Source organism: Pteronotus mesoamericanus, unplaced genomic scaffold (assembly GCF_021234165.1).
Source record: "Pteronotus mesoamericanus isolate MK-2021 breed Mesoamerican mustached bat unplaced genomic scaffold, CSHL_Meso_final contig_37, whole genome shotgun sequence".
NCBI lineage: Eukaryota > Metazoa > Chordata > Mammalia > Chiroptera > Mormoopidae > Pteronotus > Pteronotus mesoamericanus.
In genome coordinates this window covers 3,318,636-3,338,024 of record NW_026555144.1, presented here as the reverse complement: position 1 = coordinate 3,338,024, position 19,389 = coordinate 3,318,636, and the positions used below count along the sequence as shown (strand labels likewise).

The window sequence follows — 19,389 nt, the reverse complement described above, 5'->3', positions numbered from 1 at the left end:
TAAAAATATAAAGCATACATATTTAAAGAACATTTTGTACTGACATTATAGGAAATAGATTTTTCCAAATAGCAAAATTAGTTTTATAGTGCTACTAGTGAATGCACTCTGCATAAATGAGGTTTTACCTTCAAATCTGAGCACATTATCCTTACAGCCAAAAAAGGATAATAAAAATCACAACTTTAATAAGTTTATAATTTAGTATACTACATCTGATTTGGTGAAAAGTAAGTTATTGTATTTACCTATTCATGGTAGTGTTTATTTTTTTCACCTCATCCTCTGCATCTTTATCCTCTCTGGTAATACAAGGAAGCAGCATTGCTAGATTACAGAACTTCATAGCATCTTCTGTTTGCTTCAGATCAATACAACATTTGGCAATGAACATGTAATTGCACTTAGAAACACCAGGGTGCAGATCTTCAACCTTAAGTAAATTTTTTAAAGCTTCTTGTACAGTTGAGGATGGTATTTTTCCAAACAGAGTAACAGCCAATTTTCTCTTAATCCAGCTCAGCTTTGAGATAGTGTAACAGTATCTTCCCTTGAGACAACACAGAAAGTATTCTTCAGGTAAAAATTGGATTGTTTTATCTGTATAACTCAGATGACAATGTCCATTCATGGGTGTTCTGGTTATAGCTTCTTCACCTAATGTATTTCCAATATTAGCACAATATTTCTTTTCTTGTGTATTTGTAGATAGCTCATACATGTCTCCATAAGCATAAGAAACTGACAAATAAACTATTTCATCTCTAAACTTTTCTTTGTGGGTTCAAAGTAGTTGAAAACTCTCAATCTTGCTGGACTTGTTCATACATAAGTTATCTGCCTTCTAAAGAAGGACATCTAAATTTAATTCCTCAGTATGTGTGTGAAGTGCTTTAGAGACTGGGAAACTCTAATCTTCTGTGTCAGTATTAGCTGTAATGTACGCTCTTTCACTTTCCACTTCGATTGAACTATTACTTGCTCCTGAACTTTGAACTGTGGCAAGCTCAGTTGGGATGCTTTTAAAGTAACAATCACTTAAAAAGTGAGAATCAAATTATCAGTATTTAATTTTGTACTTAAAAATTAACAATTAAGAATCAAGTTGGCAGAGGAGGGAGTGGGAGTCACACTGACCACCTCCCAGGACCAGCTGGAATTACAACTAAATTGTGGAGAAATCCCCTGGAACAAACAGCTGAACAATAGCAAGAGAGGAGCCTTACAACTTCAGAGAAATAGACGAATTGCCTTTAGAACAACCTAACTGGTAAGGAGTGAAGTAGAGACTGGAGAAGGTAGGCAGGATGCATAGGGGTGGCAGCACCAGAAGGATATTGAAACAGACAGTTGAATCCCACTGAGATGAGTGGAGTCTAAACCGTGAGCGAGGTTCTCCAGCCTACAACACCAGAGCCCCCAAAAGTGCACAGATAACAGCCAGCTGCAAAAAGCTTCAGGGTTGCTCTCCACAAAAGACAGGCTGATGGAGACGCACAAAGCCATTTAAAGGGCCAACATATAAATTTTTATTTGCAGCCACATACCCTGGGCTCTGCCAAAGGCAGGGGCAGAGTGGGCTGGAGACGCCTGGGGAGAGGCTGGGGAAGGAGGCTTTGGGGAGACAACTGAGAAGTAGCTGGTGGGATCCCAGTGCTGACTTCTTCCCCATACAGCAGCAGCCATCTTGCTCAGGAAGATGACTCTCCGGAGCAGCAACAGCATTAGAGGACACAATAGCCCCGCCCCCAGGAGGGACTTGGCCCTGCTGAGTACAGAGTGGCAGCCAGAGAGAGTAGATCCCTGGCTAAAGGGGGCACAGAGTGGTCTACAGACACCTGAGGAGAGACTGGAGACAAAGGCTTTGGAGAGAGAAAGGAGAGAGTAGCTGGTGGACTCCTGGTGCTGACTCCTCCCCCATACTACAGCAGCCATACAGTTCAGGCAGACCAATCCCGTGAGCATCAGCAGAGTGAGAGCATCCAATAACCCCGCCCTCAGGAGGGACTCCTGGAAGTAAGAAGCTACTTTATAGCTTCTGGGTTTGAATATGCTACTTCAGGGTAAGAAAAATATTTTGCTTTTTCTCCTAAAACTCCTTAGATTTTACATATTGATTTTTAACTCACCTGAACATTTCTTGTATTATACATGTGAAATAATGCTCTCTATTTGTTTTATTACAAGCAATACTGGTCCATGCACCTTATTTGTTGAATAAGGCATATTTTCCCCTTTGATTTGAAATATCAATTTAATCATATATTACATTGTTAGGTTGATATCTAGGTTTATTTTTAGAATATTTATTTTATTTCATTGATCTACTTGATTATTTCTGTTTTGGTGTAATATTGTTTTATTTGCTGCAACTGTATAATGGATGTAAATTTTTTTTTTATTTTATAATGGATCTTGACATTTAAGAAAATAAACAACATCAATCTGCATTTATAAAAAAATAAGAAAGAAGGAACTCCTATTCTTTGTGACAACATGGATGGAACAGGAGAATATTATGCTAAGTGAAATAAGCCAGTCGGTGAAAGACAAACATTATATGATCTCACCTGTATGTGGAATCTATTCAACAAAATAAACTGCAGGCATGGAAACATGGAACAGACTGAAGGTGACCCGAGGGGATGGGGAAGGAGGACAAGGGTGGAAAGAAGGAGAAGGGACAAAACAAAGAACATGTATGAATGACCCATGGACATGGACAACAGAGTGGGACTTGATTGTGGGAGCAGGGGGCAGGGTGGGATGGGTGGAGGAGGGCAAAGGGGGAAAAATTGAGGAAACTAATAAACATGTTTTAAAAAATAACTAAAAATTAATAATTAAAAATCAAATGGGAGCAATGTCTAAAGTAACTAAGATAGCTCACAATAAAACTATAATGCTGGTTCTACTTGTTGGAAATATGATATTTCAAAGTGGGGCAACCTAAAATGTACCTTTAGAGATAGACTGTGGGTATAAGTTAGCAAAGTATTAAGTAAGATTTCAGGGTACCTCTAAAATTACTTTTAAGAACTTCAGGAGGAGAAATGATGGCGGAGGAGTGAATGGGAGTCACGTGGACCTCCTACCAAGACCAAACTGGAATTGTGACTAAATAGTGGAGAAATCACCTGGAAAACAATGGAATGATACAGAGAGAGGAGCCTTGGAGCTGCGGACAGAGGAATCACCTTTCACACATTTGAATGGATGAGACCTGGGGTGAAGGCTTCAGAGGGTGGGCTGGGCGCCCATAGGCACCAGTACCAGACAGACATTGAAATGGCCAGTTGGATCCCCCTGAGAAGAACAGGGTCTGAATCATAAACAGGACCCCTAGACTACAGCATCTGAAACCAGGAAAACACACACACAAAATGCAACCCTGAAAAGTTTAGGGGTGCTCTCTGCCAGAGACAGGCAGCTGGAGATACAAAGAGACATTTAAAGGGCCAACACAAAAATTTGCAGTGGCAGCCACCTTCCTTGATCTCTGGGTAGAGGTGGCAGCAGAGTGGGCTGATGCCCGAGGAAAGATTGGTGAGGAAAGCTTTGTGAAGAGAACAGAGACTGTGGCCAGCGGAGCACCGGTGATAACTCACCTCCCACTCTGCAGCTACCATCTCACTGAGGCATAAGTGAATTAATAAACCTGCCTTTTGTGTGCTTCGCACACAGCTTGTACACATGTGAGCTGGGGGACGAGTGCAGACTGGCTAGAAGAAATAGAGGATCCCTGGCCAAAGGGGACACACAGCTGGATAGAGACCCTTGAGGAGAGACTGGAGACAGAGGTGTTAAGGAAAGAATGGGAGGAGGAACTGGGGAGTCCCAACTCCATCCCCATTTCCTAGTCTCCATTTTGCACAGGCAAGCCATGCCCCCAAAGAGCCAAAAGCGGAAAAGCACACAATAGATGTCCAATCATCACCCAGTGCAGGGAAGCACACACCAGTGGCCCACGAGGGGTTGTGTGTATTCGCAAGCATGTGGGCCAGTGAGGTCTTGGGCAGGCTGGCATACACGGGGCCGGCAAGGGCATGAAAGGACCGGCGTCCACGGGGACTTCGACGGAGTGCGCGGACTGGTGCCTGCACTTGCCAGAGAGGGCACGAACGGACCGGTGAGGGCACACATGACCGGCACCCGCTTGGGTGGCGAGTGCAAAGCGGTCCACAGAAATAGTGGATCCCTGGTTTATGGGGTCACAGAGCTGCCCAGACACCCTCAAGGAGAGACTGGAGACAGAGGCACTGGGGAGTCCCGGTGTCGACTCTTCCCCAGAACAGGATCTACATTTTGCTCAGGTGAACTAATCCCCTGAGTGACAGCAGCCTATAAGAGCACAATAATCCCACCATCAGAAGGCACTGCTCTGCCCTGTGGTGCATAAGCCTCACAGATGAGGTCAGAGTGACTAGACTGACAGTCACAGGAGACAGACATAGACAGTATGTTCCTGTAAGTCTCAAACAAATGGCCCAAGGTCAGATAGGGTCAACAACTGACACCATCAGAGGCAGACCCAGAAAGAAAAGAAAAGAAAAATAAATAAATAAATAAAACGACCCAACTAACACCATAGAAGTATAATCCACAAAGTCAGGAAATCTACATGGATCAATTGAAGCAGAAGCAAAAAAATAAATAAATAATAGACTCTCACAAATATGGGAAGAAAAAGAAGTTCCCCCCAAATGAGGGGAAAGGAGGAATCCCCACAGAGAGAGCTAAAGGAAATACAGGAAAGTGAACTATCAGATACTGAATTCAAAACAATGGCTCTAAGGAAGCTCAATGAGCTCAGCCAACTCAAAGATAACTCTGAGAAACTGCAGAGAAACTATCAGGATCTTACAGCAAACTATATCAACCTGAGAAAGAACATAAAAACTATCAGGAAGAAACAAGAGGATATGAAGAACACCATTTCTGAATTGAAGACCACAGTAGAAGGAATCCAAAGTAGGCCAGATGAAGCCAAGGATCGAATCAGTGAGATGGAGGATAAGGTAGAAAGAAGATCCCAGAGAAAAACAAAAAAAAAGAAAAAAAGACTAAAAAAGAATGAAGAGGCATTTAAGGAAATGCAGGAAAACCTGAAACGCAATAATATCTCCAGAATAGGGATACCAGAAGGAGAAGAGGAGCACCTCTTTGAAAAAGTAATGATGGAAAACTTCCCCAATTTAAGGAGAGAAAAAGTCACATGGGTCCAGGAAGCACAGAGGGCCCCTTTCAAGAGGAACCCAAGGAGACCCACTCCAAGACCCATCATCATTAAAATGGTAAATATCAAAGAAAAAGAAAGAATCCTAAAGGCAGCAAGGGAGAAGGAGAAAGTAACATACAAGGGGGCCCCAATAACGGCTAGGAGCTGACTTCTCAACAGAAACACTACAAGCCAGAAGGGAATGGCAACAAATATTTCAAGTTATGAAAAGCAGAGGCCTACAACCAAGGCTGCTCTACCCAGCAAGGCTCTCAATTAAAATACAAGGGGAAATACGGAGTTTCCCAGACAAAAGAACTTTAAAAGAATACCTCTCCACCAAACGAGCACTACAAGATATGCTAAAGGGACTGGTTTAAGAAGATGAAGGAAAAGAGTGAGAAAGAGAAAAACACAGGTACAAAGAGAAAAAATGAATAAGTTTTTATTAGTAATAACTCTCAATGTAAATGGACTAAATGCCCCAATCAAAACACAGGATAGTTGAATGGATAAGAAACAGAACCCACACATATGCTGCCTGCCAGAGACTTACCTCAGAACAAAAGACCTACACAGATTTAAAGTAAAGGGATGGAAAACATATTCCAAGCAAATGGGCAAGAGAAGAAAGCATGGGTAGCAAGCTGACACCATACACAGAAATAAACTCAAGATGGATAAAAGACTTAAATATAAGTCCCAACACCATAAAAGTCCTAGAGGAGAACATGGGCAGGAAACTCTCAGATATCCCACACAGCAATTTTTTCACCAATATGTCTCCTAAAGCAAGGGACATAAAGGAAAGAATAAGCAAGTGGGACCTCATCAAAATAAGAAGCTTCTGCACGGCTAAAGAAATCACTAGCAAAATGAAAAGGGAGCCAATTGTATGGGAAAATATATTTGCTAATGATACATCAGATAGAGTCTTGATCTCCAAAATTTATAAAGAACTCACTCGATTCTACTTCAAGAAGACAAATGATCCAATCAAAAATCAGGCAAAGATCCTGGGCAGACGCTTTTCCAAGGAGGAGATACAGAGGGCCCAGATACGTTTGAAATGATGCTCAACATCACTAGCCATCAGAGAAATAGAGGTCAAAACCACAATGAGATACCACCTCACACAGATCAGAATCGCCATCATAAAGAGATCCACAAACAACAGGTGCTGGCGAGGCTGTGGAGAAAAGGGAACAGTAGTACACTGTTGGTGGGAATGCAGACTGGTGCAGCCATTGTGGAAAGCAGGGTGGAATTTCCTCAAAAAGCTGAAAGTGGAACTGCCTTTTGATCCAGTGATTCCCCTGCTGGGACTATACCCTAAGAGTCCCAAAACGCCAATTCCATAGAACCTATGCACCCCAATGTTCATAGCAGCACAATTGACAATAGCCAAGTGCTGGAAGCAGCCTAAATGCCCATCAGTAGATGACTGGATCAAAAAATGATGATACTTTTACACAATGGAATACTACACAGCAGTAGGAAAAAAAGAACTACTCTTCACAACAGCATGGATGGAACTCAAGAGCATTATGCTGAGCAAAATAAGCCAGGGGCCAAAAGACAAATACCATATGATCTCACCTATAAGCAGAACCTAACCAACAAAACAAAGATGCCAGGAAAATAAGACCAGCAACACTGAAACAAAAAAAAAGATACCAACAGAGACAAGAGGGACGGGAGGAGGGGTGGGCTGGGGAAAAGGAAGAGAAGGGGCAAGTCAGGGAACATATAGCAAGGACTCATGGACAAACCCGGACTGGGGAAAGATTGAGGGAGGGAGGGGGGCAGTGGGGGAGGGAAAAGTGGTTGGTAGAAGGCGGAAACAAATGTATTTTAAAAATAAATTAATTAATGAAAGCAAAAAACCCCCGTCAGAACTGATTATATATTTAAACTATAAGTTTAAGTTTATTCATATATGACCTTATTGAAGCAGTGTGTTTGCACTCACAAATTCATGTCAATAAGATATTTTTCAAATATTTTCTTTTCCAGATATTTCACTACTTTGAACTAGCTGTTTCAGTGACTAGTCTGAGTTTCTCTTGAGACCTAAACCTTTAATGAAGACATGTTTCTGAAAATAAGACAATTTTCTACTATCTACATATGAATAGAAAACAAATCTTTGGGTTTTAGTTAAAGTTACAGGAAAGACCTAAATTCCCATCAGTAGATGATTGTATCAAAAATTATGGTACATTTACACAATGGAATACTACGCAGAAGAAAGAAAAAAGAACTACTACATTTCACGACAACATGGATGGAACTAGATAGCATTATGCTAAGCGAAATAAGCCAGGGGGCGAAAGACAAATACCATATGATCTCACCTATAATCGGAACCTAACCAACAAAACAAAGACGCAAGGAAAATATGACCAGCAACACTGAAAATAAAAAAGAAAATAAACCAAGAGGGACAAGAGGGAAGGAGGGAGGGGTGGGCAGGGAAAAGGAAGGGAAGAGTCAAGTCAAGGAACATATAGCAAGGACTCATGGACAAACCCAAAATGGGGAAGGATTGAGGGAGGGAGAGGGGGGAGGGAGGCAGGGGAAAGTTGTGGGACTTAGGTGCAGACAGAAGTATTTGAAAAAATAAATAAATTTAAAAAATAAAATAAAATAATGTTAATTTTATAGAAGATAAAAAAAATAAATGCAGTGACTGAAAAAAAATAGAAATACTGAAGAACCAAAGCAATCAAAAAATTCTTAATAAACAATGGAAAACTCCAAATCCCATCCAGGTCAATATAACACCTAAAGCACCTCAGGTTCAGATGATGCAATCATTGCTTAGAGTTCTAATAATCTATGAACAGATTTTTTACCATCTTAAGAATGTGAAACTGAAAATGTAATGTCCAAATATGATTACTGTGAAAAAGAAGAGAATCACAGGAGTTGGTATACGGGAGTGATATTGGAAATCATGTGTTCTATCTTCCATATTTATAGATGAGGAAACTGAGGCCCATTCATGAAACAGGTGATACCAAAGCTGTATTTCCAGATTCCTAGTCCATTTCTCTTAGATTGGACAAATTGTAGATTTTATCTTTCATTGGCTAGTAAAACCAAGTGTGGAGGATTTCAGAGATGTGAATTTGAGAAAAAATAAATTCCCATAAAATCCCCAACAACACATTTGAAATGTATAATACTTTATTATTTTATATTGTGTTAGACAACTTAGCTAATATATGAGTTGATTTATACAATTGCTTTTAATTCTATCTAAAAATAGCAAACCAAAATTAAATGAGAACATTACATAAGATTGCATTTGAATGTACATAAGGCCATGATAATTAATATCAACCACCACTTCTTAGGAGAAAGAAGACATCCACTGTCCAGTTCAGAGAGAAATCCTCTTACTGTTCTCCAGTACATTGTTCTCTTCAGTGGGGAAGATGGTGCTTATGTTTTAAAAAATCTCTACAAAACTTGCATAGAAGACAGTCCATTCTAGATTTGTAACTATTTAAGGCAGTCATTTTCAAGTATAAATGTTTAGTGTTCTATTAGCCAGTCTGTACAATAGACATAAGACAATAGACAATAAGCTCAAGTCATGGAAATAGGAGTTAACCAAAGACATAAAATCATAATTTAGGCAAGAGCATTTTCCAATGTAGAAAAGTTTGGGGGAAGGGAAATGTATGGATTAGATTATGCTTCTCTCTGTACTGCAATGGTTTCTTCACACTGAAACTTTGTCTAACATTATTGTCTGTTGCATGGCATTTAGAATAAGGCAGATCCACAGCAGACCAAACAAGGAAGCTTAATTAGGTAACAGAACTAGTAATTAAGATGGTTCACCTCCAACATAGTTCTACTGTCTGTTCCCTCAGAAAAAGACTAGAAATGGTTCAAGTATACCAAAACTTCACAGATAATATGAAAAATAAATCTTTCACCTAGGGATATTGCTTGTGGATGAAATAAAGCAATATTATTTACTTCTAGATTGGTGTAATATTGTGAAATATTACACTTTGGCTGAAAAAATGGGTTATCTGGAAGCCAGTATTTTGTTTAACTTACACTCTAGGTTTTTGACAGACGTATTTCTGTAACTTGTGCTATGGTTCCAATGTCTGTATCTGAAAGGTGACATTGGTTTTATAATGGAAGCAATTGCTTTTCTTCAAAAGAAGATTCTATTTATTTTCAGAGAGAGGGGAAGGGAGGGAGAAAAAGAGGGAGAGAAACATTATTGGGTGAGAGAAACATCAATGTGCAAGAGAACGACCAGTTGCCTCTCGCATACCCCCAACCGAGGACCTCGCCCGCAACCCAGGCATGTGCCCTGACTGGGAGTTTAACCAGCAATCTTTCAGTTCACAGGCTGGCACTCAATCCAGTGAGGCACACCAGTGAAGGAAACAACTGCTTTCTTATAAATTTCATGCAACATGCTTAAATTCTAGGTATTTTCCCTTTAATACAATTTAAAGTTTCTTGTGGTTTGATCATCATACACATTCTCATTTCATTTGATATACAAGCCAATGCGGGAATTCAAAAACAAAATTGCCATTTTCAGAGAGCTAAATTGAGTCTAAGATTATGGCAAAGTCTGACTCAGATTTTTAATTTGTACTTTCAGCATGTTTCTCAAGGTTTTTTTGGAGCATCAAACTATATTTGCAATTGCCAGAAGCCTTGTTATAATTGAGTGCACATTAACTAAAACATGTACACTTTTAGTGTTCATGATAGATGCAGTTGTGACCTTATAACATTTTTTGACATTCTTTAACAAAGTACATTAAACTTCGGTGTGGAAATATTTAGGTTACCCTTAACTTGTGCTCAATCAATAATAAAGCATTTTTTCTCTTTTGACTTCATACATTCTCTCCTCTGGCATGTCCTGCTGATCTCTTGTACACTTTGAGCGAACTTTTGCTACATGGCTGGCCTTGTCATTTCACCATTCTGGATATAATAGAATTGAAAACAATTTACATGCAAGAACAATATATTATAACAAAGTTTTATTTTTTGCAGACTCCATGAAGAATGCAGAAAGGCATATGATCTAAGCGAGGAAGTTCCATTTACAGCACTGTTTTGTTTTGTTTTGTTTTTTTATGTAGTTACGTGATGTGATTGTATCCCTTTAAACTGAGACCCCTAAGAGATTGTACCTTCTAGTTGAAATAAAGTATTTATAATAGATTGTGGCTTCAGGTGCTGTTTGCTGCTTCTTGAATCTTTAAGAATCATTCTTAATGAATTTTATAGAATTCTGAGGACAGAGGGTTTTTTTTTTTCTTTCACATTTTAAACTGCTTCAGTGTTATTAAGAGGTCTAGGTGTAGCTTTAACATTTCATAAGCTTTCTTAGAGAGAAATGGGCAGTTTCCTTGGCCAGTGAAGATGTTTCTCACATAATCAACAGTTTTATACATCTTGATCCTTTTTGTTTTACTGTGTGGTTCTTTGGAGTTAAAATGGCTATGATAGCCTCATCAAAAACAGTCTTCGATGTTGGGGACCACTTTGTGTGGTATCAGGAACTGTAGCCCCGTGTGAGCTAGGCCTTGAAAGTGGCCTGTAAGCTTCCACTAGAAAACTAGCAATGCTTGAGGCAGGCATGACCCGATACTGACACCGAAGGTACCCTGGAGATCTGGTCTAAAGAATACAATATAATTACTGAAGCTTGCTCTGTTTCTTCACACTGCCCTGATAAGGAAAAACCAGGTGTTTGACTTCACAGTAAGGAGAAACTTCCTGAGTCCCATCAGCACCCACATGTCCGACAGACCCTGATCTAAATATCTATAGCCTTTTGATATGGTTTGATAAGCTTTGCATGCATGCTGTATACCCCTGCACATGTCGCTCTCAATAAGAGCCATTTTCAGAGAAGGGCTTGGGGCATTCTCCACTAGAGGGAATTGCCACCCCCTTTTCCTGGCAGACAAATTGTGTCTGGTACAATTTATTTCTTCATCCATGGTGGCTGGGAAGACTCTGCGGGACAGAGCCTCCCTCACTTCAATCCATTCTGGTTGAAGCTGACCATCCACATAGTAGCATGCTCCTATTTCTTTTGTTAGTTTCTGTCCTTGTTCTACACATACAGATTTTTCTTTCATGTCATTCAGTCTTACTAAAGTTTTAGGGTCACCTTGGAAATCAATCTGAGTTCCTATTAAAATCGGTATATTTGGTGCATATTCCTTAAGTTCTGGTACCCACTCCTCTTTCACATTTTGAAATGAGGCTGGATTTACCACAGAGAAGCATATAAGAAGACATCACTTATTGGATAAGATAAAGGCCTCAGACAATCAGGCTTTCTGTCCAGCTGTGTTATAGAGTCCCAGGAGGTACTACTTGCTACCTAAGGTGACCTGACTGTAGTGGTTTAAGACTGAGCATGTACTCCTCCAGAAATGGGTCATTGGCATAGCTTGTAAGTCGGCACATCTTGCTCATCATCCAGTTGACATCCACCACACACTTTAGCATCAGCACACTGGGTGCTTGGCCCATGAGCTGTGCTGTGGCCAGACAGCCTCCAGGCATGGTCCCTCCCCTCCACCCCCAAAACTGGCACCAGGCTCAACCACAGCCTGCCTTGGGGGGTCAGTTGCCACAGCTTCAGAAACTTCCCAGGCCACTGCACATTTACCTGCCTAGGCCATGGGCATCATGCTTGCGTGCCACCCCCATGCTTGGTGCATGTGTCCTCTCCCTGGCCCGGCCTCCAGGGAAAATCTGCTGGGTCATAAGAGTGTGCAGCCTTGGGGAGATGGCAACTTTGGGGAAGGCAAAGAGGAGAGTGGTCAGGCAGCTTTCCTCCTGCACCCATGCCACTACCATGCTATTTTGATAACTATGGCCTTGTAGTATAGTTTGATATAATGTAGTGTGATAACTCCAACTTTGTCCTTTCTCAAGATTGCTGTGGCTATGCAGGATCTTTTGTGGTTCCATATAAAATTTTGTAATATGTGTTTTAGTTCTGTGAAATATGTCATTGGTATCTTGATAGGAATTGCATTGAACCTAGATATTTTTGGTAGTGTAGACATTTTAATGATGTTAATTCTTCCTGTACATGAAGACAGTATATGCTTCCACTCGTTTCTATCTTCAATTTGTTTCTTAAATGTCTTATAATTTTCCAAGTACATCCTTGGTTAAATTAATTCCTAGGTATTACTTTCTTTTTGAAGCAATTGTGAATGGGATTGTTTTCTTAGTTCCCCTTTACGTTGTCCATTATTGGTGTATAAAAATAAAACTGATTTCTAGCAATTTATTGTGTATCCTGCTATTTACTGAAACCATTTATCAGTTCTAGTAGTTTTCTGATAGAATCTTTACCGTTCTCAACATACAGTATCATGTCATCTGTAAATGATGAGTTTTACTTCCTCCTTTCCAGTTTAGATGCCATTTATTTCTTTTTGTCTGATTGCTATGGCTAGGACTTCCAGTACTGTGTTGAATATGAGAGGTGAAAGTGAACATACCTCTCTTGTTCCCGATCTTAAGTGAAGCATTTGTTTTTGCCCATTCAGTATGATGTTGGCTGCGGATCTGTCATACATGGTCTATATTACATTGATATATGTTCCCTCCATTCCTACTTTGCTGAGAGTTTTTATCATAAATGGGTACTAGGTGTTATCAAATACTTTTTCTGCATCTAATTGTATGATCACATGTTTTTTAACTTTCATTTTATGTGGTGTATCACTTTATTGATTTGCCAGTATTGTACCAACCTTGCATCCCTTTAATTAATCCCACTTGATCATGGTGTATGATCTTTTTAATGTATTGCTGGATTTGGTTTGTTCACGTTTTGTGGAGGATTTTAGGATCTATGTTCATCAGGGATATTGGCCTATAATTTTCCTTTTTTCTAATTTTTTAAATTTTTGTTCAGTTACCATTGTTCCACTTTTTTCCCATTGCTCTCCTCTACCCCATCCCCCAAACTCCCACAGTTAATACCTCCCCCCCATTGTCTGTGCCCATGAGTCCTCTATTCATGTTCCTTTTCTTTCTTTATAGTGTCTTTATCTGATTTTGGAATTAGTTTAATGCTGACCTTTTAAAATGAGCTTGGTAGTCTTCCCTTCTATGGAGTTCTTTGGAATTGTTTGAAAAGGATAGGTGTTGTTAGTTCTTCTTTGAATGATTGGTAAAATTCATATGTGAAACTATCTGGTTCAGGACATTCGTCTTTTTGGAGTTTATTGATTACTGCTTTCATTTCACTTGGTGTAGTCTTTCCACTCAGATTCTCTGATTCTTTCTGATTCAGTTTTGGAAGATTGTATGTTCCTATGAATTTATCCATTTTTTCCAGATTGTCCAATTTTATGACATATTTGTAATATTTTCTTGCAATGCTTTTAATTTCTTTGATGTCAGTTTTTATTTCTCCTCTTTTATTTCTGATTTTATTTACTTGGGTTCTCACTCATGATGAGTTGATGAGTTTCTTGATGAGTTTGGTTAAAGGTTTGTCAATCTTGTTTATCTTTTCAAAGAACCAGCTCTTGGTTTCATTGATGTTTTGTGTTGGTTTTTTTTTAGACTCTATTTTGTTTATTTCTGCTCTGATTTTTATGATTTCCTTCTTTCTACTCATTTGGGGCTTTATTTATTGTTCTTTTTCAAGCTTCTTTAAGATGAAGTTAGATTGTTTATTTGAGCTTTTTCTTGTTTCTTGACATAGACCTATAATGCTGCGGATTTCACACTTAGGATTGCTTTTGCTGAGTCCCACCGATTTTGGTTTGCTGTGTTCTCATTGTCATCTGTTTCAAGGTATCTTTTGATTTCTTCCTTGATCTCATTGTTAACCCATTCACTGTTTAGTAACATGTTATTTAGTGTCCATGTCTTTGTATATTTTTTAGTTTTTTTCCTTGTAATTGTTTTCTAATTTCATAGCATTCTGGCCAAAGAAGATGCTTGATATGATTTCAAACTTCTTAAATTTTTTGAGACTTGTTTTGTTTCCTAACATGTGGTCTATCCTAGAAAATGTTTTATGTGCACTTGAAAAGAATGTATAATCTGCTGCTTTAGGCTGAAATGCTCTGAAGATATCAATTATATCCATCTGATCTAGTGTGTCATATAAAGCCACCATTTCCTTGTTCATTTTCTGTCTAGAAGATCTATGTATTTATGTCAATGGGGTGTTAAAATCCTCTACTATGATTGCATTACTGTCAACATCTCCCTTTAAGTCCATCAAGGTTTATCTGAGAGTTTCCTGCCAATGTTCTCCTCTAGGACTTTGATGGTGTTGCGACTTATATTTAAGTCTTTTATCCATCTTGAGCTTATTTTTGTGTATGGTGTCAGCTGAGGATCCAATTTCAATTTTTTGAATGTAGCCGTCCAGCTCTCCCAACACCATTTGTTGAAGAGGCTATTATTGCTCCATTTTATGCTTCTGCCCCCTTTGTCAAATATTAGATGTCCATAGAGACCTGGACTTATTTCTGGGCTTTCTATTCTGTTCCACTGGTCTATGGGTCTGTTATTGTGCCAGTACCACGCAGCAATTTTTTCACTGATATGTCTCCTAAAGCAAGGGACATAAAGGAAAGAATAAACAAGTGGGACCTCATCAAAATAAGAAGCTTCTGCACGGCAAAAGAAAACATCAGCAAAATGAAAAGGGAGCCAACCATATGGGAAAATATATTCGCTAATGATACATCAGATAGAGGTTTGATCTCCAAGGTATATAAAGAACTCGCTTGACTCCACTCCAAGAAGACAAACAATCCAATCAAAAAAGGGGCAAAGGACCTGGGCAGATGCTTTTCCAAGGAGGAGATACAGAGGGCCCAGAGGCATTTCAAAGGATGCTCGGCATCACTAGCCATCAGAGAAGTGCAGATCAAAACCACCATGAGGTACCACCTCACACAGATCAGAATGGCCATCATAAACAGATCAACAAACAACAGGTGCTGGCGAGGCTGTGGAGAAAAGGGAACCCTAGTCCACTGTTGGTGGGAATGCAGACTGGTGCAGCCACTGTGCAAAGCAGTGTGGAATTTCCTCAAAAAGCTTAAAATGGAACTGCCTTTTGATCCAGTGATTTCCCTGCTGGGACTATACCCTAAGAACACCAAAACACCAATACAAAAGAACCTATGCACCCCAATGTTCATAGCAGCACAATTTACAATAGCCAAGTGTTGGAAGCAACCTAAATTCCCGTCTGTAGATGATTGGATCAAAAAATTATGGTACATATACACAATGGAATACTACACAGCAGAAAGAAAACAAGAACTACTAAACTTTGCGACAGCATGGATGGAACTGGAGAGCATCATGCTAAGCGAAATAAGCCAGGGGGCGAAAGACAAATACCATATGATCTAACCTATAAGTGGAACCTAACCAATACAAAGATGCAAGGAAAATAAGACCAGCAACACTGAAAGGAAAAGAAATCAACAGAGACAAGAGGGAAGGAGGGAGGGGAGGCAGGGACAAGGAAGGGAAGTGGAAAGTCAAGGAACATATAGTAAGGACTCATGGACAAAACCAAAGGGGAAGAGCTGAGGGAGGGAAGGAGGGAGGGGCAAGGGAAAGAGGTGGGGGGTTGGCAGAGACAATGGTATTTGAAAAAATAAATTAAAATAAAATTTAAAAAGAAAAGTCCATCAAGGTTTGCTTTACATATTTAGGTGCTTTACATATTTTATGTCCATCAAGATTTACTTTATGTATTTGCTTTACATATGTTGGGTACATAAATATTTAAAAGGGTTATATCCTCTTATTAGATTGTTCTCTTTATCATTATGTAGTGTCCTTTGTCTCTTACTATAGCCTTTAACGTTTGTTTTATCAGGTATAGGTATTGCTACCTATGCCTTTTTTAAATTTTCCTTTTGTATGAAATATCTTTTTCGATACCTTTATTTTTATTCTGTATGTATCTTTAGTCCGGAAGTGGATTTCTTGTAGATAGCATATATGGGTCTTTTTTTCTTATTGATTCAGCTCCTCTATGTCTTTTTATTAGAGCATTTAAGCCATTTATATTTAAAATGATTATTGATATGTACATATTTATTGCCATTTTATTCTTTTAACTATGTTCCCCTGTTTCTCCTCCTCCCCCTCCTCCTCTTCCTCCTTCTTCAAGTAGGCTCTGTAAAGTTTGTTGTAATACTGGTTTGGTCATACAAAGTCCTTTAGCTTTTTCTTGTCTGGGTAGCTCTTTGTTTCTCTGTCAATTTTAAATGATAGCCTTGTTAGTTAAAGTAGACTTGGTTGTAGGTCCTTGAATTTAATCCCTTTGAATATTTTATGCCAATCCCTTACAGCCTGAAATGTTAAGAAATCAGTTTAATGTTATATTTTGAATACTGGGTTTTAAATGTGGCTTAGGTTATTGATAATGTCTAAGCTCTGTTATGTAAATTCCAGGAGAACTTCTGAGATCAAAGGAGACAGACCCAGTTTTTTCTGTAACAGGGGTGCTTGCTTGTTGTCGTAGACCTGAGCCATGTGTATGATGCTGTGCAATGCTAAATACATTTTGATTGCTATATTTTTCTTTATATATAAATGGAAATTACTTGAAAATAACATTTTAAACATGAAAACATATAAATTCTTACTTGAAAATATAGTAAAGTTATTCTTATAAATTCTTTCAAAATAAATTGACCTTTAAAAAGTCAAAAAAAAAAAAGAAATCAGCTGACATTTTATGGGAGCTCCATTGTAGGTAGCTAACTGTTTCTCTATGGCATCTCTCTTTGTCTTTAATCTTTGCCGTTTTAATTATGATGTGTCTTGGTGTGGGTCTCTTTAAGTTTATCTTGCTTGGGACTCCCAGTGACTCCTGGACTAGTGTTTCTTTTTCCTTCCCCAGGTTAGGGAAGTTTTCTCTCATTGTTTCTTCTAATACATTCTTGATACCATGCTCTCTCTCTCTTCTTCTTCTGGTATCCGTATGATGTGTATATTATGCTTCATGTTATTTCAAAGGTCCCTTAATGATCCTCAATTTTTAAAGTTATTTTTTTCATTGTGATGCTCTGATTGGGTCTTTTGTCAATACCTTGTCTTACAAATTTCTGATTTGACCCTCTGCTTCATTCAGTCTATTTTTTATTCCTTCCAGTGTCTTTGTTTCAGGTATTGTCTTTTTCATTTCTTTTTTATGGTTTACATGTCCTTTTACATGCTGTTGATCATCCTTACAACCATTATTTATAATCTATATCTGATAAATTTCTTGCCTCCATTTCAGTTAGCTCTTTTTTCTGGACATTTCTCCTGTTCTTTTATTTGTGGCCTGTTTCTTTGTCTCTTCAATTTAGCTGGCTTTTTTTGTTTTTGTCCATGTGTTAGGTAGACCTGATATGATCCCCAGTCTTCATGGGGTGACCTTATGAAGTAAGTGTCCTGTGGGGTCCAATGGTTCAGTCTCCTTGATCACCTGATCTGGGTGCTCCAGGAACATACCTTGTGTGGATTATTTGGGCCCTCCTGTTGTAATTGAGTCTTGATTGCTATTAGGTTGTTTGTACATGGGATTGACCCTGAGGCTAGCTGACCATGAGGCCCAACCTTGTTTACTGAGTGTGAGCGGCTATTCAGGTGCTGACCACATGAAGCAGAATTCACCTCAGCAGAGTTTTGTGCCTGCTGAGATATCCCTTTGAATATGCCACTTGTGAAGCTTATTGGATCTTGCTCTGATATGTCTAAAGCTTGCCACTGAATGTGTTGGTTCTGCATCTCTTGGGAAGGACTCTAGTGCAGGCCATTGTAAGATTCTGCCTGTGACTAGCTCTCAACAACCTGTTTGGAGGAGTCTCAATGTGGCTTCTCTAATCCTTGGTTATGAGACTTCTCTTCAGCTGGTCTTCTGTTGGTTATTCAGGATGATTGTTCTATAATTAAGTTGTAATTCCAGTTTGCACCTGGGAGTAGGTGAGTGTAGGTTCCATCTACTCTGCTTCCATCTTGCATCTCCTTGAGTACTTAACCCTGGCTCTTGCCATTAGCTCATGTTGGATGGCCCTTCCTGCTTCAAATTTACCAAAAGCATTAATCAAGGAAAGTTAGCAAAACGTCAGGCTCAGGTCTGGATAAGGGATGCAACTCACAGAAAGAAGAATGGGGAATGTAGAACAGCTACAGCTGATGTCAAAAACAATAACAATAACAACAACAGAAGATTTCAGAGTTCTCTAAAAGAAAACTGGCTGTGAATAATATAGCTGGTATTTGGAGAGGTAAACATGATTAATGATTAAGGATGTGGAACAGTTACTCATTTCAAAAATCCCAAAGTCCAAGCTTCCCTTTTTGCTAACATCTTTGCAATTACCAGTCATGCAGAAGCCAAACCAATCACAGAACTTCTTCCTGGGATATTAAGTCAGCTTGGTGCTGGCATCTTAACAATCTTAGGTAGTTAGCTGAACACTTTTCTTGGCAAGTGTAGGATAGCAAAGCACCAAAACCAGAAGACACTGATGAGGAGGAGGAGGATGTTGCAGATCTTGTGGAAAATTTTGATGAGGCATCAAATGATGAGGCTAACTAAAATCTTTTCTGGGTTTTGGAAGCTGGCATGGACTATATTTAGCAAATTAGTGATGTAATTCCAAAGTTTTACAGACACGGAGAACACCAGTTGTTACCAGTTCAGTAATATAAATATTTTGTACATTAATAATGCTGTCTGTTCAGCATTTTTTAGTCATTTGATTTTGCACTTTGCACTTCCTTACAGGATATGTTCTTTTGATCCAGTTATGAAGTATTGATGCAGTTTGGGGAATGTTTTGATTTTCGATTCTTGTTTTTTTTCTCTTTTGTTTGGGATATTTTTGATATATGTATGTTTAAATATGCATGTGGGTAAATATATATACAGTGGAGACAAAATTGGAAAATATTTCTATTTATCCTTTTTCCCCCAGTAGAAATAAAACAAATATTTACAAAAAAAAAGGTACTTAACCTTAATCACATCTATCAAGTGCCTTTTGCCAAGTAAGGTAATGTGCATATATATGGCTCTGGGTATTAGGATGTGGCCATTTTGGGGGACCATTTTTCTGTCTACCACACCATCTTAAGCATATTAGACTTTT

The 19,389-nt window shown here is 38.9% G+C and overlaps 3 pseudogenes; 1 reads left to right on the top strand and 2 right to left on the bottom strand.

Moving 5' to 3' along the window:
* Positions 1 to 244: 244 nt before the first annotated feature.
* Positions 245 to 4,143, bottom strand: LOC129073255 (regulator of microtubule dynamics protein 2-like; annotated as a pseudogene).
* Positions 4,144 to 10,646: 6,503 nt separating this feature from the next.
* Positions 10,647 to 11,797, bottom strand: LOC129073254 (rho-related GTP-binding protein RhoQ-like; annotated as a pseudogene).
* Positions 11,798 to 11,914: 117 nt separating this feature from the next.
* On the top strand, positions 11,915 to 18,836 carry LOC129073253 (transcription factor BTF3 homolog 4-like; annotated as a pseudogene).
* The last annotated feature ends 553 nt before the right edge of the window (positions 18,837 to 19,389 follow it).